Source organism: Bubalus bubalis, chromosome 14 (genome assembly GCF_019923935.1).
Source record: "Bubalus bubalis isolate 160015118507 breed Murrah chromosome 14, NDDB_SH_1, whole genome shotgun sequence".
NCBI classification, from domain to species: Eukaryota; Metazoa; Chordata; class Mammalia; order Artiodactyla; family Bovidae; genus Bubalus; species Bubalus bubalis.
Window position 1 is genome coordinate 39817879 of NC_059170.1, and position 19051 is coordinate 39836929.

At 37.8% G+C, this 19051-nt stretch overlaps 1 long non-coding RNA gene across 1 annotated transcript in view; it reads left to right on the top strand.

The window, feature by feature from the left end:
• The first annotated feature begins 11091 nt into the window (after positions 1 to 11091).
• The window catches only part of LOC123329212, a 38728-nt gene continuing 30768 nt past the window's right edge, over positions 11092 to 19051 (top strand). Inside the window, exons 1-2 of the long non-coding RNA XR_006544551.2 lie at positions 11092 to 11309; positions 14631 to 14778. This is a non-coding gene — a long non-coding RNA (uncharacterized LOC123329212). The remainder of the gene's footprint in view (positions 11310 to 14630; positions 14779 to 19051) is intronic.

The window sequence follows — 19051 nt, forward strand, 5'->3', positions numbered from 1 at the left end:
GATTTCCGATGGTTTTAAAAAGCAAGTCATTTTTTAGTTTATAGTCTAGGGGAAAAGTCAGTCTTTCTCCTGTTTTTAAGGTTAATTAGATACTATTCTTTGGCTGTTATAACTTGTTTTCTACATCCCACTGCCAAACATATTTTAATGTTTGTTAATGTCAACTTCATTTTCCCATCATTACCATCCATGTGCTAATCAAACAATTATCTTGCCATTTATTTTATAAGACATTCTGTAAAAATACCATAGAATCCTTTCAGAATTAAGGGGATGCCATTATATAGATCATAAACATTATTTTAATGAACACAGATAATTCGAGTAAAGAAACAAAAGTCAATGTAAATGAAAGGAGTACCTAAAAGTTATTGAAACATTCCTGATAAAGTGATCTGTGAGAAATTTTAAGGTTTTTTTTGGAGGATAATTGCTTTACAACATTGTGTTAGTTTCTTCTGCACAACAACATGAATTAGCCATATGCATACATATATCCCCTCCCTCTCTAGCCTCCCTCCCATCCCCATCCCACCTCTCTAGATCATCACAGAGCACTGAGCTGATCTCCCTGTGCTATACTCCTGCTGGCTATGTAGTTTACACATGGTAGGGCATATATATCAATGCTACTCTCTCAATTCTTCCCAACCCCTCAAACTTCCCCTCCTGTGTCCACAATGTGGGCAATTTTATGCTATGTATTTCAACAGTTGCTCAATATTAGTTCCTTAGATTGTGATCAGTAAATTATCATTTCTTTGTTATTTAATGTGATAATTCAACATTATTATTGCTTGATGGAAAAAAATTTCACATATTGAGGTATGGGAAAGTTATCCTGGCTTATACACTATTGGACTTGAACTTTATGTTAACCAGACTTCCGTAGTGGCTCAGACAGTAAGAGTCTGCCTACAATGCAGGAGACCCGGGCTCAATCCCTGGGTCAGGAAGATCCCCTACAGAAGGGAATGGCTACCCACTCCAGTATTCTTGCACTGAGAATTCCATGGACAGAGGAGCCTGACGGGCTACAGTCTATAGGGTTGCAGAGTCGGACATGATTGAGTGACTACCGCTTACTTTATGCTAACCAGAACAGGCTGTCTTATGGCTTGTCAAACATGCATCGTGCATCTGCTTTCACCATTAAAGAAAAGAATGCGTTTTAAAATCAAAGTGGAGTAACTGTGGTTCGGACGCACAGGATGGAGCTGGGTGGCCATTGTGGACATGGCATTGGACATGTCCCCACATGCCTGAGCACTTAAATTTTCTGAACTGTGTTGAACTGAAGGACACCACCAGCTGTCTTGTGAGCAGCTGCCAGCTGCACCCTCACAGTCTCTCCCTGTAAGTGTGCAACCATTTTAGACCCCAACCAATCCTGGCTTGAGAAGCACACTTACTTCTTGCCAGCTCCAATATGACTCTCGAAAAACAATTTAGGCAACTCTGTGGTTTTTGCCGTTATAAGACTCGCCTATTTTGTCATCTGGGGAACACAGTTCATGTGCTTGTTGAATCTGTGTCTCCTGGGTTATCTTCCTCAGCTTGGCAAGAGTAAAACCCTTTTCTATTCCTATCATAGATTATTTTAATTGATTATTTCCATCAACACAACTAAACTTATTCTCTTTGAAACAAATTTTGTGGGTTTTTTTTCTGATTCATTTATTTGTTGATGAATACAGGCATCATGCATTTATTTCATCTTATTTGAGATATCAAAGAACTTACCCTTGTTTCAAGGCACTGTAATGGCTTTGGCAAAACTTTAAAGAATCAAAGCATAATGATTAACAGACAAGGACTTCATCTCCAAGCAGCCAGATTTTGATGGTCCTGTTCCTCTCTGAGGAAAGCCCTTTAGCTTTTCTCTCCAACTATGCTGACTAAGGGCAATATACCACTTAGGGAGGAAGTCTGCTCCACTGGAAGCTGGCGGTTTTGCCTCCCCAGAATGGATTTCTGCTTGGGTCAAAGACCAGAGAGCTGTCTACACTCCTTTGGCTTTGTTTGGTTTTATACACAACTTCTATCATCACCAGTCCATCGAAACTGAAAGGACCAAAGTGGTCCACCTATAGTGTGTCCTGTAACTGTGGTCTGTTTTGGCTTCCTGCATGGGCCACCTGCTGTATTTGTCTGAAAGTCACATCACGATCTGTTTCGCAGTTTCTTCCTCCCTTGAACTTCTAATTTTCAGGGCTCTTCTGTGTCTTTCTCTTCTTACCACTCAACTCCCGTGTGTTCTGGCTTCCAAATCAAGTATCCCCAATCCTCATTCCCTGCCAGTTTCAGTGCTGAGCCATAGATCAGCCATGGCTCCAAATGCCTGCATGTCTATCCCATGCAACTCAAACTCTTCTTGTTCAAACAAAACTGCAATTTTATTGCATTTTTAATTTTTAACATATTTTATTGAATCAAATGCTTCCGTGGTGGCTCAGATGGTAAAGAGTCCCCCACCTGCAACACGGACTCTTTGAATTGAAGTTGATTTTTAATGTTGTGTTAAATTCCTGAGCGGTTGAAAAGATTTGCCTGAGGGTAGAAAATCTCTAGGCGTCTCATACCCTGCGAGTGAGAATGATACAGGTGTGTGCATGCTCAGTCGTATCCAGCTCCTTGAGACCCCCATGGACTGTAGCCCACCAGGCTCCTCTGTCTAAGGGATTTCCCAGACTATCAAACCCACATCTCTTGCATTGGCAGGTGGGTTTGCCTTGCAAACAGATTGACATGTTTTTAAACACATTAAACACACAGTAACCACAGGAAGCAGCCCTTCTACTAATATTTACCCAAAAGAGAAGGAAATATTAATATATGTCCAGGAAAAAGACTTATATATGAGTGCTCTCAGCAGCCTTATTTGTAACAGCCAAGCACTAAAGACATCCCAAATCAGACGATAGGTAAATAAAGCGTAGTATATCTGTTCCACTGAAAACTGCTCAGCAATAAAAAGCAACAACCTCTTGATACATGTAGTAGCTTGGGTGGACCTCAGAATAATTACTCTGGGCACAAGAAAACAGACAAAATCTCATGGCTGCTTTACAATTCCATTCATATGAGATTCTTGGAAATGCAATCTAATCCAAGAAAAGATCAGCTGGGATGGAAGTGGGGATGGGGTGTAGAATAAGCCAGGGGTATGAAAAAAAGTTTTGAGATGAAAATGTTTGATATCTTGAGTATGATGATGGCTTCACAGTACATACGTAGGTCAAAATTCTTCAAATTGTGGAATTTAAATATGTGTGGCTTACTGCAAAATAATAATATCTCAATATAGTAGAAAAAAGGGCTTCCTAGGTGGCTCATATGGTAAAGAATCTGCCTGCAAGGCAGGAGATGCGAGTTTGATCCCTGGGTCACGAAGATCCCCTGGAGGAGGAAATGACAACCCACTCCAGTATTCTTGCCTGGAGAATCCCATGGACAGAGATGCCTGGCAGGCTACAGTACATAGGGTCACAAAGTGTTTGCCACGACTGAACACACACACACACACCAGTTCAGTCAGTTCAGTTGTTAGAAGGAGAGCTAGCTGGCTGCACACTGACCCCTCCCACCTGGAGGCAGACAGGCAGGCTTGCAACAGTCAGAACCAGAAGGCAAGGGGCTGCTGCAATCTCAGCCCCAGAGAAGGCATCTTCTACCAAACTGTGAGCAGGCTCCAGCTGCTAACCATGTCTTCCTGAGATGTTGGATGCCTGACATCTGCCAGGAGGGTTGTAGCCTGAGATCAGCTCTCCAGAGGGGACAGACAGCACATGCACATAGTACAAAAAAAAAGAAAATTAAATTCATGTACAATTTAATCCACTGAAGCAAATTATAGTTTTAGCCCACGGCTTTCTTTTCAATATTTGAACAAAGCTCAGATCATGAAATTAGCTCAAGTATAAGATTATCACTGAGTGCCACACATTCCTTGGGGTTACTTGTGGAATTCTTTCCCATTATGTAGTACCATTCATGTTATCTAGCAAGGTCAATGGCTGCTCAGAGAGGTCACGTATTTTCTCAAAATTCCTATCACACTTTCTGTAATAAAAGTTTCTGGTTAGAAAAATATCATTTGGAATGTCACTAGCAGGCTTTAAAAACAAATGCTGAAGGAAACATTTTTAAATAGGCACATTTTCAGTTAAAAAAATTTCAGAAAGAAAAGTCTTCCCAGGTGGTACAAAGGTAAAGAAGCAGTCTTCCAATGCAGGAGACACAAGAGATACAGGTTTCATACCTGGGTTGGGAAGATCCCCTGCAGCAGGATATGGCAACCCACTTCAGTATTCTTGCCTGGGAAATGCTATGGACAGAGGAGCCTAGTGGGCTACAGTCCACGGGGTTGCAAAGAAGACATGACTGAGTGACTGAACACACACAGGACTAGAAATTAATTGATCGCAATTTAATATTTGGCATTGTTCTTTACTTGTGCATTAAGAGCCTTGTCTAAGGGCCAAATATTATTTTCACCTGGAAGATATTAGCTGAATCCATTGATATGAAAGTGAAAGAAGAAACTTATTTTTTTTTAAAGTATGATAACATTTGTTGAACATGAACAGAAAAAGTGGAAATTAACTCTTAGAGTCTTTTTTTTCCCCACAAAAACTTGAGAGGCAACAGGTAGATCGATTTCATATTTTAAAACAAATGTCTTGACCATGATGAAGGCAAGTGTCAAGTGCCATCTCATTAAAACTCTTCTGTAGGGCAAATACCATTTATTTGCACAAGTTCAGTTCAGTTCATTTCAGTCACTCAGTCGTGACCGACTCTTCGCGACCCCATGAATCACAGCACACCAGGCCTTCCTGTCCATCACCAACTCCCGGAGCTCACTCAAACTCATGTCCATCGAGTCAGTGATGCCATCCAGGCATCTCATCCTTTGTCATCCCCTTTTCCTCCTGCCCCCAATCCCTCCAAGCATCAGGGTCTTTTCCAATGAGCCAACTCTTTGCATGAGGTGGCCAAAGTATTGGAGTTTCAGCTTTAGCATCAGTCCTTCCAATGAACACCCAGGACTGATTTCCTTTAGAATGTACTGGTTCGATCTCCTTGCAGTCCAAGGGACTCTCAAAAGTCTTCTCCAACACCACAGTTCAAAAGCATCAATTCTTCAGCACTCAGCTTTCTTCACAGTCCAACTCTCACATTCATTCATGACCACAGGAAAAACCATAGCCTTGACTAGACGGACCTTTGTTGGCAAAGTAATATCTCTGCTTTTCAATATACTATCTAGGTTGGTCATAACTTTCCTTCCAAGGATAAGCGTCTTTTAATGTCATGGCTACAGTCACCACCTGCAGTGATTTTGGAGCCCCCCAAAATAAAGTCTGACACTGTTTCCACTGTTTCCCCATCTATTTCCCATGAAGTGATGGGACCAGATGCCATGATTTTCATTTTCTGAATATTGAGCTTTAAGCCAACTTTTTCACTGTCCTCTTTCACTTTCATCAAGAGGCTTTTTAGTTCCTCTTCACTTTCTGCCATAAGGGTGGTGTCATCTGCATATCTGAGGTTATTGATATTTCTCCCAGCAATCTTGATTCCAGCTTGTGCTTCTTTCAGCCCAGCGTTTCTCATGATGTACCCTGCATATAAGTTAAATAAGAAGTACAAGTTAGAGACAACTTAATTTTTAAAATCTGAAATTTGGTGGGAAAAAAAATCATACTAACATCTAGGAAATTTTTCTGGGATCCAACCATTTATATATAATATCCTCTGCAAGTCACATCTGACATTTGGGATCTTAAAGCAGCATTGACTTTATTACTAGAAAAATTAATTGCTGAGCTACCAAAAGAAAAAAATTAAAACTGATAAGATGAATTACTAAGCTTTGCAACCCAGTAAACACACACATACACACAGCCTTTGATAACACTAATAACTTCTCAAAATAAATGAGAATTCCCTTGAGGTAAAATTTTGAGATAGATTAATAGTAAGTGCATCAGTTAAGTGCTACAGAATGATGTTGCATTATCACCTCAAAACCAGTGGCTGAATATATAAGATTTTATTTAGGTCAGGGCTTTGTGGCTTTGTGGTTTATACTGGCTTTGGGGGACCTGTTTTCTTAGCTGGGCTCACTATATATGTGTTGGGCAGTTGGTAGGCTCTGGGGTAGGGGGGTGTCTGTGCCCATGGTCTTCACTTTGGGCATGTTCTCTCAGTCATGGCAGAGGTGCAAGAGTAAGGGAGGGCCTCACCCTGATGCCTTCAAGGAACTGAATGTGATAACAAAGACCAAGTATGGAAGCAGATCTTCCCCCACCAGCCTCAGATGATACCACAACTACAGCTGATGCTTGATCATATCCTGTATGATATAATTCTCCATCAGATGAGCCAGAATCCACACCAAGGAAGGACCAGGGCCATGAGAGCTGATAGCCAGGGAGGTCTTTTGAAATCTGAGACCTAAACATCAACACTGTAGCATCAAGTATCTCAAGCCCCCCTTATCTTTCCTGAAAAAAGAAAAGAACACATTTTAATTGATTTTTAAAATTTTCATGCCATTTTCCCTGGGCTTCATTTTTGCTACAGTAGTTAAGGTCCTACGTCATATTTTTTTGCCATCACAAAGGTCCCTCTTGCTTTCTGTATCTGTCTTTACTCATGACTTATATGTTTCCTGGTGCTGCTCCTTGCCCTGCACTGGTTTTTGTTTTATTGTTATACATATAGTTCTTCATCAGGTTGCCAATAAATGTTCTGGATCTTTCAATTCTTCTGACCCCTCATGCAAAACTGGGCTCAAGCTTATTAGTGTCCCTAGACACTCTCACACATAAAACCATTCTATATTACTTAATGTAAAAGTGAAGTAAACATGATAGCCCAAAAGAAATTGGATTTTTTTGTGTATTTGTTTGTTTCTACTTTTCAATTTTCAGGAAGTGTCCCTCACAACTTATGTCTTCACCATAGAGAGTAGAGCAGGCTTGTCTCTTCCTTCTGAAAATTTCAGTACTGATACTGTCAGTCCTTAGTAGCAGGACCAAGAGTTCAGCTCACCATTTCTCTCAAGAGACTAAAGATGCTGACTGTGTAAATATGCAGTGGCCATCTCTGATTGTCCAAAAGTTTTAGGATGGACCAACAGGATTTTATAGCAGACTTTTGCTATACATGAAATAAAAATAATGTTTAGCCTAGAATTTGAGGCACCTTAATAAACATGAAGATATTTATTGAACTGTTTCCCAGTATCTTTTACAATAAACATTACATCAAAAAAAAGAAAAAAATCCATGAGGGTTTGGTGACCTTTCAAGCCTGGGTTTCTAACCCTGTTCTCATGAAATATTGGGAACTGGGGAGCAGAGGGTAGCTACTGTTCATGATTAGGGTTGAGTTGCAGGTTCAATAGCATTCACTAACTGCAGCAACAGCCATCCTAGCCATGGCAATAGAAATGATCAATGACCTGCCTTCAGGCTTAATGCCACTGATAATTGATCCCCTGGCCATCGTTGAAAAAGGATGTTGATTTCTGTTTTGTATAACAAGCTCTTTTGAAGGTCACAATATTAAACTTTTACAATCTGTATTTTGTGCATGTATGTGTGTGATTTTAACAGTAAGCATTTCATGCTTCCAAAGAATGCCTGCTTTTTTATCAATTTTGATGAGAATCCTTTCTCTGACACATCAAAAGATGCAGAAAAAAACTAGAAAGTTCCTCTTCTTAGATTCACAAACCCTAATTCTAAGACTACAGCTAAAACATAGATCAGGGTTTGGTGTTTCACTGTTTTCCATTTCTACTGGTATTAGCCTTTTACTAAGATTAATGATACTTACAAAACATTATGCTCACTATTGCAAAATGTCCAAGTCTTACTAAAATAAACCCTTCTCTTACCATTTATTGGGATTAATTTTACCATTCTTTCCTACCTAATTACTTATATAGGTTGCTTCCCTTGTTAATTTAATGCAGGAAGTCCTTTTGTTTAATACAGATGAGTCAATGCAATGAGAATTAGTCTCTATCTAACCAATGTCTACTAGAAATAAGCTAGAAGTAATATTGCTGTAAATTCTAGTGCAATACATTGCCACAGGCCTGCATTTTTTCTAAATTTTCTTTTGCTTCTATTTCATACAGAATATTGTACAAAGTATATATAAATTAAACTGAGAAAATATATTGAATAATAACAATGACATAAATGTGGTGTCACCAGTAAGAACTGCAGTGAGTTTACTGTGTTGTACCATCAGAACTAATACAGTGATGTAGACCAATTACATCCTTTTTTTTTCTTTAAGTTGATACTGGGAGGAAATGCATTCAAATGCCAATACTGATTTTTTAGGGGTGGGGTGAGGATTCTGGGTGATTATTATTAAATTTTACTTTGTGCTTTCATGTATTTTTACCTATCTACAACGAACATGCATTGCTTGTAAAATTAGAAAGAAAATAATAAATGACATTAAAAGCAAAAGAAAACCTCAATTCAGCAGGGTTTAAAAATCCAGTGTCAAATCTGCAATTTTATCATCAATTTTCACATGCTATTTTGCCGTAGTTTATACATTCTTACCATGTGAAAGTCGCTCAATCATGTCCGACTCTTTGCGACCCCAAGAACTATACAGTCTATGGAATTCTCCAGGCCAGAATACTGGAGTGGGTAGACGTTCCCTTCTCCAGGGGATCTTTTCAACCCAGGGATTGAACCTTCGTATCTCGCATTGCAGGTGGATTCTTTACCAGCCAAGCCACCAGGGAAGCCCATACATTCTTATAAGCTCTTACATAATTTTCATAATCAAATTTACAACCCTGCATGATCAATTTGAACAGAGAAGATTATGCTTAAGGAGAAACTCAGCTTTGGATCTTGAACTTGGAATACACAACACAAAAATCTCTATGCTACCTTATGTGTCAGTAAATTAATGTAGAAAATAAATAATTGCATATTTATTTCAGTTTTATGTTGTCGTTTTTTGTGCTGCATAGTATTTATTAAAATCTAAAATAAGAATACAAAATGCCATCAGGTACTTCTTAATAAAGATTGCATTTATATAATGTACTAAAATGGAGTTGATCAGGATAAAATATCTTACACTTAGTAATTGAAGCAAGAACAAATGTGCAAGAACTCAGGAAAAATAGTCTCAATTATTTCTTCTTCCTATACAATAATATTTTTGATACTGCATAAAACCACAAATGCACTCTCTTTACCCTAAATCATAAGTCAAGAATGCTGCAACTAACAGAACATAAAATTCATGAGGGAAGAACTTTGGTCTAAATTTTCACTGAAAGATCCACAAAATCTAGAGGAGTGATTTGATACAGTAGATGCTCAATAAACCTTTATTACATCTGGGATGCATAAAAGCCCTAAATGAGCAAATATAAACACAGTAGGTGATTCTTATTTTTTAATCCAGATATTCACAGATATAGGCATATAAATATTTATGCTTAGATGTAACAAAAAAATAAGCATATAAATATTTATGCTCATATATATAAATATTAAAATCTAAAATATATAGCATAAAAAGTAAAATATGTAAAACCTAAAGATGTAAATATTTATGCTTAGATGTAAAATAAATATAAGTACCTATATGTGTATCCACACATAGGCACATAGATTGAAAAATAATACTTATTCAAATTGGAAAGAAATATAATAAATTCAAAACTAATTAATTCTATAACATGGAGAAAATGAGATTAATGTATTTCCATCTTTTCATAGGTCTTTATTACTATTCTGCTTTCAAATAATAGAAAAAATTCTATATGACAGTATGAATTGTATTGCATAACACAATTTTACCATAAAGTGTATACTAGTCAAGTAAAATAGTTAAAGAATTATATTCATCCACTGATGGTATTTTTAAAATGATATTTGCATGAAAAGAGATGGAGAAATAGTAAGATTCCATTTCAGGCTAAAGCCTGTTTTATAGTCAACTGCCACTTCATAGAGAGACCTGGTGTTGAAAGAACAGAAAACATTTGGAGCTGGTCACATTTCACCCCTTAATGGACCTGAAATGCCAAGCATGCTTTACTCTGTTCTTGGGAGGCTTCCAGAATGCCAATTTAGGCAAGCTTCACTTGTAATGCAATTCTGCCGTTGTTTAACTCAACTGCTGAGAGAGTTTTGGAGTACTGTTTCCAAAACAGAAAAAGAAACAAGAAAAAAAGCCAGAAGTGAAACAGTCTGTTATTTTTCATTTTGTAATTCTTAATTAACGGTTCCTTTATGGAAAACTTGCACAGTCAACAGTGTACTACCCTTGTGTGTTTGATGGAGTTGCCCAAAACACAAAATCTGAACCCAAGAAAACCTTACTTGGGTGGGTTATCACCCCCAAACACCTCAACCAACCTCACCACAAATGTCCGTCACCTGAGAATTTCAGGCATGTCCTTAGAGAGTCTAAAACTGCCATGAAAATCTGCAGTACTTAGTAATACCTTGTTGGGATGGAGGACTAACTCCAACTTTTGTCCTAAATAGAGAGCTGGGCACAAATGCTTTTCTTTCCAGTCAGACTGAATGAATCAACATGTAGACCTGACCTCTACTTCAGAACTCATCCACAGGCCACATGAGAGAAATGGGTTCCAGACATGGAGGTAAAACTGTGCTTATTCTCAGTAATCATTACCCTTTATATTAATAAACACAATCCTTAGAAACCTACAAAATGGCTATGAGAACTAATAAATCATAATAGTATGATGCCTGATCAAAAGACAAAGCAATTGAGTTTCTGTACTATAGCAGCAAAAATGTGGAAAAATGAATGCAGATATAGAGGGATTTTTAAAAAGTGTGACTTAGAGTAGCATAAACATCGTAAAGTACATGCTGCTGCTGCTGCTAAGTCGCTTCAGTCGTGCCCGACTCTGTGCGATCCCATAGACGGCAGCCCACCAGGCTTCCCCATCCCTGGGATTCTCCAGGCAAGAACGCTGGAGTGGGTTGCCATTTCCTTCTCCAATGCATGAAAGTGAAAAGTGAAAGTGAAGTCACTCAGTCGTGTCTGACTCTTAGCAACCCCATGGACTGTAGCCTACCAGGCTCCTCCGTCCATGGGATTTTCCAGGCAAGAGTACTGGAGTGGGGTGTCATTGCCTTCTCCAAAGTACATGAGTTAAATTTAATACGAGATTCATGTAACCTTACAAGGGTCAGCTTTTTTGTTTATAAAATTTAAATAGAAAGACTGCCTGCTTATTGGATGGTTCTGAGAATGTGAAGAACTTGGTAAGTACCTCATACATACACTCAGAGTAAATGTTAGCTGTTATTAACATTATCATTATTATTATGAGGCTATTTTATCCTTTAAAATACCCTGGACAACATGGTTTAAGACAGGCTGTGCCTTCACTTTTCAAGTGTATTTCAAGGATAGAGATTTTTTCCTAAATAAAAGAATCTAAATTTTTATCTCAGTTACTTGTGCACAGACTCTACCAATCAGCTATTTCCTGATCTTTAGTATGTGTAACTTGCCCCTGAGTGAATGCTCACAATACAGAGTCTAAAATGCACACAATGCCATTGTCTTTATTCTTCCTTGATTTAACTTCATATAAGTCAATGAGAAAAGTGTCAACACTAGAATAGAAAATGGGGCAAAGTATGAACAGATGATACATACAAGGAAAAGCAAACAGCAAGCACACACATGAAAATATTGTATTATTTTAACAGTAAAAGATTCTAATTTTAAAAGCAGCAAAATATGAGTTTTGCTTCCAAAACAATGTGATTGAAAAGGGCAATATTCCTTGTTAGAATGTTAGATGTTGGAAAATGGGCATCTTTATACTGATGACAAAGCTGCAAAGTTTTGCAAACATTATGGAAGGCAATTGTCAATATAGATCGAAACAGTAAATATTTGTATCTTTGGACCCAGCAATAGCATTAGGAATATGCCCTAAAGAAATAAGAAATAAATGTAATGATTTACATCAAAATATGTTTATCACATTTTATAATATGAGTGGAAAATAAACGATAACCTAAATGTCTAACAGCAGAAAACTGCCATATAAATGATGATAAAGTCAGAAAAATGAGAATTTAGAGGACATACAACATGTATTAGCAAGGACAAATGTTCAAGTAATAACAGAATGGAATGTAGAATCCTAGTTTTAAAGTCTGTACATAGATGTTCATTCTATTAACGTTATCTCTGGGTGGGGAAATTACAGGTTGCTTTCCTTTCTCCTCACATGTTTAGCATTTCATAATAAACATACATTATCTTAATAACTGAGTAGAACATGCACACAAATTTCTTTCAAGAAGTGGGTTAGTATAGTCAGAATTTTGCAGGCTTAGGGAGTCTGTCTCAAGCATAACAATTATTTTACTTTCTATAGTATTCATCTTGCAATAAATCCTTATTAGGGAAGATGTTTAAGAAGACCAATACCTGTAGCTAATGTCTAATTGGTGTGAGTAAGTAGTTTCCCTATAGTGACGAGCACTATATAAAATAAACACAGAAGGTGCTTTGCTAGCCTGCAGGAGCGATTCATTAATTGTGTGTTAGCAGCTTCAGTTCAGTTCAGTTCAGTTCAGTTGTTCAGTCATGTCCGACTCTTTGCGACCCCATGAATCGCAGCACGCCAGGCCTCCCTGTCCATCACCAACTCCCGGAGTTCACTCAGACTCACGTCCATCGAGTCAGTGATGCCATCCAGCCATCTCATCCTCTGTCATCCCCTTCTCCTCCTGCCCCCAGTCCCTCCCAGCATCAGAGTCTTTTCCAATGAGTCAACTCTTTGCATAAGGTGGCCAAAGTACTGGAGTTTTAGCTTTAGAATCATTAGTCGTGTCCAACTCTTTGCAACCTCCTGGACTGTAGCCCACAAGGCTCCTCTGTCCATGGGATTCTCCAGGCAAGAATGCCGGAGCGGGTAGCCATTCCCTTCCCCAGGGGATCTTCCCAACCCAGGGATCAAACCCAGGTGTCCCACATAGCAGGCAGATTCTTTACCATCTGAGTCACCAGGGAAGCCTGGTTCATTAATTTGACCAACAGCTTCTACTGGTCAGGCAGAGACTCAGAGACAAACAGCACCTGTACAAATGACAAACCAGTACGCATTCACTTCATAAGGTAACGATTCAGTCTAGTTCTTTTAAAAGTTTCAGTGCCCTTCAAATTAACCTCCTGGCATCAAGAATCTGATAAAGAACTGTATTCCTGTGTGTCACAGTTTGTATTATTCTGCTTTGGTACTGAATTTCATGATATATCATTAAGAACATAAAAGAGGAGACCAATAATAACAAACATGCATTTATGGGTGATTTGAATACTTCATATATATTTATAAGTCACATATACAGATATAATATGTAAGTTGCCTATTCAAAGTATTATTGATGTTTTTAAGAAAATTGTGTACCTTTACAAAATCAGACAGTGTTTTCTTTGGCAAGTAATAGGTATTAGAATTAATTACCTCTTAATTTCCTTATGTAAGGATGATTGTGCATATATTACAAAGCAGTGGTAGGAATTAAATACAGTCACATTCATGTAAAGCTGTTATAGCACAATATCCTTCAACCAAATTTACAAGAATAACAACTCTTTCAAAGTCATTTAATTGGAATTTTATAATGTTAAATGATACTTTCCAATCTTTAAAATTGCCCATTAAATATAATGAGAATTATCCTCATGCAAAATTTTAGTCTCAGTTCTACCATGCTAGTAGAAGAATGGATTTCTATAAACTAAATAACAATGACTGTATATATTTATTAAGGGTGGAGGTCTCTCTTTCTCTCCGTCTGTCTCTAGTTCTGTCTGTGTCTCTCACACACACAAGCACACACACAATTTCAGTGGGCAGTAGTACCCACAACACCCTTCAAGGTATTCCAAAGCCTTTGTGATATTACTTTTGTTGTCAATATGAAGTAGCATATTGGCAGACACCATGATTCACACAGTATGAATCTTTATTTGTATAAAGCTTTGTCTAGAATTCTTCAAATGTATCTACTCTAGACTGAAATATGACATCTGCTGGTTATTTTGTTTTCAGAATTTGGTCTTAGATTTGAATGCTTAAGAGAAAAAGGACCATATATATAGTGTTATCTCATATAGTTTCTAATTTGTCATGTGTGAATAATCATGCAAAAATTTTTAAAATTTAGTCAACCCAAAAGCATTTATTAACATCTGTTGCAGCGCTTTTCAGACTTTGGCAAGCATTATATATACAAGTGGAAATTATTCAAAATGCAAGAACCAATCTATTACTGTAGATGCCCATTTTGCTGCTGCTTCATGATGTTATTAAGAGCACTGTCTATTGTATCTCACAATGTCCCCACTCTAATTTCCCATAAGAAAGATGTGTTTCAAAATCAACTGTCAAAAGTTTTATTTTGCTTCATGAAAGGGTAATTTTTCCCTCTCTACAAGTTGTGATTCTTAAGGATTACCTTAGGGTTGCTAAAAAAAAGGAAATGAGCAGTATATTTTCATAGTGTTTTCAGTCTTGATGCAGAATACTAAAACAGTCCTGAATCCATTTCTCCAAGACAATGGTTTAGACGAGCTGATGGGGAAGTCAAGGACTTGCCTCCTTTGGGATAATACTGCTTGCCCAGGCATGGTGGAATGGAGGTGGAATGTATACTGAAGGACCAGTACACACACCTGCCTTCAGCCTTCTTTATCACAAATGAGGTGAGTCCCCTTATGAATTCGTGTGCCCTCCCCCTAAATATCATATTGCAATACATTTGCATGAAAGACGTTTTACGCAACATAAAATCATCATTCTACCTAAGTTGAAAAATTCAAAGTTCCATTTAATAATAAGGCATGAAATATGATAATTGCTTAGAGAGATTTATGGTGCATTTTTATTATTATTACTTTTGCAGCCTACCAGAGCTCTTTGATTCATGAGGCAATTGCAGAGGTGGAAAAGAAAGTTGTCATTGTTTCCAGGGGCAGTGAATGGTATTATATCTAACAATTAAACAGTAGACTCAAGTGCCATAATAAAAAGAAATAGCTATCTCTAGCTCCCAAATTTCTTTTGTGTGCATTTTCCATCATGAATGAATAACTGAGTAGGGTGTCATTTTTACCACAAAGCTAATTGCAGGTGGATAAGGGCTACACTTTTAACATGACTGTGTCTCTATGCATTGGCTTACATAGGATAAATGATCATTTGGTTGCTTGAATAGAATATTTTTGTTTTAGTTGTTTCTATAGTTTGATCAAGATAGGCATTTATTCTAAATATATTAGCTATATAATAATAATTTGTCAATGATATATTTTAGAGCAAGGTAGATTTTACTTAAAAGAAATGTCATACTTCTCAAAATACATAGAGTAATAAAGTGAATTTTAATTCTTTGTGAGCAAGACACTCTATCCAACCCAGTATACTACACTAGTTTTTATTCTACTGTATAAATGACCTTGGAATATCTCTTTGGTAATTCAGGTCAGGTTATTTATACAGCATCCTTCAATCCTTATCAGTCTTTGCCATTTCTTCCTAATATCATCACTGATGTGAAATTAGATGGCCTGCAATGCATTTCTTTAAGACATTCAGTACATGACATAAATTCTGGAAACTAAATCTTTTTGTCTATCTACGAATGTCACCTTACAGGAGGGAGAGAGAGAGAGAATGTGTGTAGAGTGGGGAGAGTCAAGGAGAAATCTTTTGCTTTAGAAGTGACCTTTAACTTGAAAAACTGTGGAACTCAATACATATTCAATTCACACTTCCACTAACACAGTCTTCAAAAGCAAACTTAAGTGTTTACTAAGTTCATGACTTGATCCTGAGGCTTCTTCCGGGTTTCTCTAACAGTGGGCACCTATGTTCCTTTCATTCTTGACCTTGTTGAGAATCCACTGGTGAATTGTCTGAAATACAGAAGCAAAATATTCCCAACAGAAAAGAAAAGACACAAAAGAGCCATGCATCCTCGTTCTCTCTTCTCCTTCTTCATCTTTTCTCTTTCATATAAAAACACTTGTCCCCTTAAATAAAACAAGACTTTTGCAATAAGCAAATAAGTTTTAGAGTTTTAAAATAATACAGTGATCCAAAATCTTGTTGAATGTGCCTCAGGTACTCAACATTGGTGGTTGTTTATTTCATAAATTCTCTCCCCCCACACACAGGAAAACAGGTTCAATATTATTTAACCTAAGGGCTTCCCTCATAGCTCAGTTGGTAAAGAATATATAGTCCATGGGGTTGCAGAGAGTCCAACACAACTGACCAACTTTCACTTTCACTTTTTTATTTCTTCATATCACAGGACATGCCAGTGCCCCTTGTAAGTTGCTGTATAATGTCTTGTTATTTAGCTACTTTTTTTTTTTATGTTGAAGGACACTTCTCTAAGTCAATGTCCAAAGACAGATAGGAAACCAAAACCCAATACAATTAAAATATTTAATAGAAATTTCAAATATTTCTTCCTTGATTTCTATTTCACGAACATTCTTCTCACAATTATTGGACTAGAAAACTATGTATTCATATATTTTTCCAGGCCTCCATAATTTTTAATTTTCCAAGTAAAAAGTAAAACCAAACAACCTATACACAAATTCCTGTAGCTATAAATTCCTCATCTTATTTGCTCTAGAGTATTAAACTGCTCTTCTTATACTTCACCTTGGGTGTTTTCCACCCTTTACTCACTTTAAAAGGTCGATTACATAGTTAAAGTCTTTGCCAAATTTATCTTTATTGTCTATGTTACTGTATCATACTTGATGAATGCAATGCTAAAATTTAATTAAGTGTTATTTACTGCTGGGTATTGTTGAGTATGGGCCTCCCTGGTGGCTCAGTTGGTAAAGAATCCACCTGCAACGCGGGAAATCTGGGTTTGATCTCTGGGTTGGGAAGATCCCCTGGAGGAGGGCATGAAATCCCACTCCAATATTCTTGCCTGGAGAATCCCCTGGCGGAGGTGCCTGGTGGGCTACAGTCCATGGGGTAGCAAAGAGTCAGACACGACCAAGCAACCAAACACAGCATAGCACATTGTTGAGTATAATTTTAAAAAGCTTATTTGCTAAGTGTAAATATTTTATGTAAATTCTTATGGCCATAATAAGAAAATATTTAAATATGAATACTATTCTAAAGCACGGGGAAGGAAATGGCAACCCACTCCAGTACTCTTGCCTGGAAAATTCCATGGATGGAGGAGCCTGGTGGGCTGCAGTCCATGGGGTCACAAAGAGTCAGACGTGACTGAGTGACTTCATGTTCTTTCTTTCTATAGTTCCTTTTGGAGGAGGAAATGGCAACCCACTCGAGTGTTCTTGCCTGGAGAATCCCATGGACTGCAGTCTATGGGGTTGCAAACAGTCAGACACGACTAAGCAACTAACACACATTCTAAAGCATTTCCAAATGTAATAATCTTGGGAAGATAAAAATGAGAAATTAAATAAACATTTTCTCCATGCTTTGTCCTAAGGGACAGAGTCAGTGAAAAGATCGATTTTTACTTTAACTCAGAGGATATCCTATGAGAGATGACATTATAAATGATTGATAAGTTTATCTCAAAAAGCTGAAGTAAGGATAGGTTCAAAAGCCATGAAATTGGAGTGGGTAATGGATTGTGCCTACTTCTCTAACATACTCAATTCCTTACTTGGATATTGAAAGAACTGCAGCTCTGATGTGACCTAAAATGAGGTTGCCCAAGTATTTGCTTTTCAAAATAGGGCTCCTTGGGGATAAAAAGGAAGACACTTAATTATACTAAGATACTGAGCATCAGTGCAGATTGTCTCAGACAATCAGTCAGTCAGTCCATTCAGTCGCTCAGTCATGTCCAACTCTTTGTGACCCCATGGACTGTGGTATGCCAGGCCTCCCTGTTCATCATCAACTCCCAGAGATTACTTAAACTCATGTCCATTGAGTTGGTGATGCCATCCAACCATCTCATCTTCTGTCATCCCCTTTTCCTCCTGCTTTCAATCTTTCTCAGCATCAGGGTCTTTTCAGATGAGTCAGTTATTCACATCAGGTGGTCAAAGGATTGGAGTTTCAGCTTCAGAATCAGTCCTTCCAACGAACACCCAGGCCTGATCTCCTTTAGGATGGACTGGTTGGATCTCCTTGCAGTCCAAGGGACTCTTAAGAGTTCTTCTTCAACACCACAGTTCAAAAACATCAATTCTTTGGCGCTCAGCTTTCTTTATAATCCAACTCTCACATCCATACATGACTACTGGAAAAACCATAGCTTTGCCTAGACTGGCCCTTGTTGGCAAAGTAATGTCTCTGCTTTTTAATGTATTGTCTAGGTTAGTCATAACTTTTCTTCCAAGAAGCAAGTGTCTTTTAATTTCATGGCTGCAGTCACCATATACAGTGATTTGGGAGCCTAAAAAAGTAAAGCCTGGCACTGTTTCCCCATCTATTTGCCATGAAGTGATGGGACCAGATGCCATGATCTTAGTTTTCTGAATGTTGAGTTTTAAGCCAACTTTTCACTCTTCTCTTTCACTTTCATCAAGAGGCTGTTTATTTCTTCTTCTCTTTAGTTCCTCTTCACTTTCTGCCATAAGGTTGGGGTCATCTGCATATCTGAGGTTATTGATATTTCTCCCGGCAATCTTGATGTCATCTTGTGCCTCATCCATCCCAGTATTTTGCATGATGTACTTTGCATATAAGTTAAATAACCAGAGTGACGATATACAGCCTTGATGTACTCCTTTTCCTAGTTGGAACCAGTCTGTTGTTCCATGTCCAGTTCCAACTGTTGCTTCCTAATCTGCATGCAGATTTCTCAAGAGGCAGGTCAGGTGGTCTGGTATTCCCATCTCATTAAGAATTTTCCACAGTTTATTGTGATCCACACAGTCAAAGAATTTGGCATAATCAATAAAGCAGAAGTAGATATTTTTCTGGAACACTTTTGCTTTTTTGATGTTCCAACAG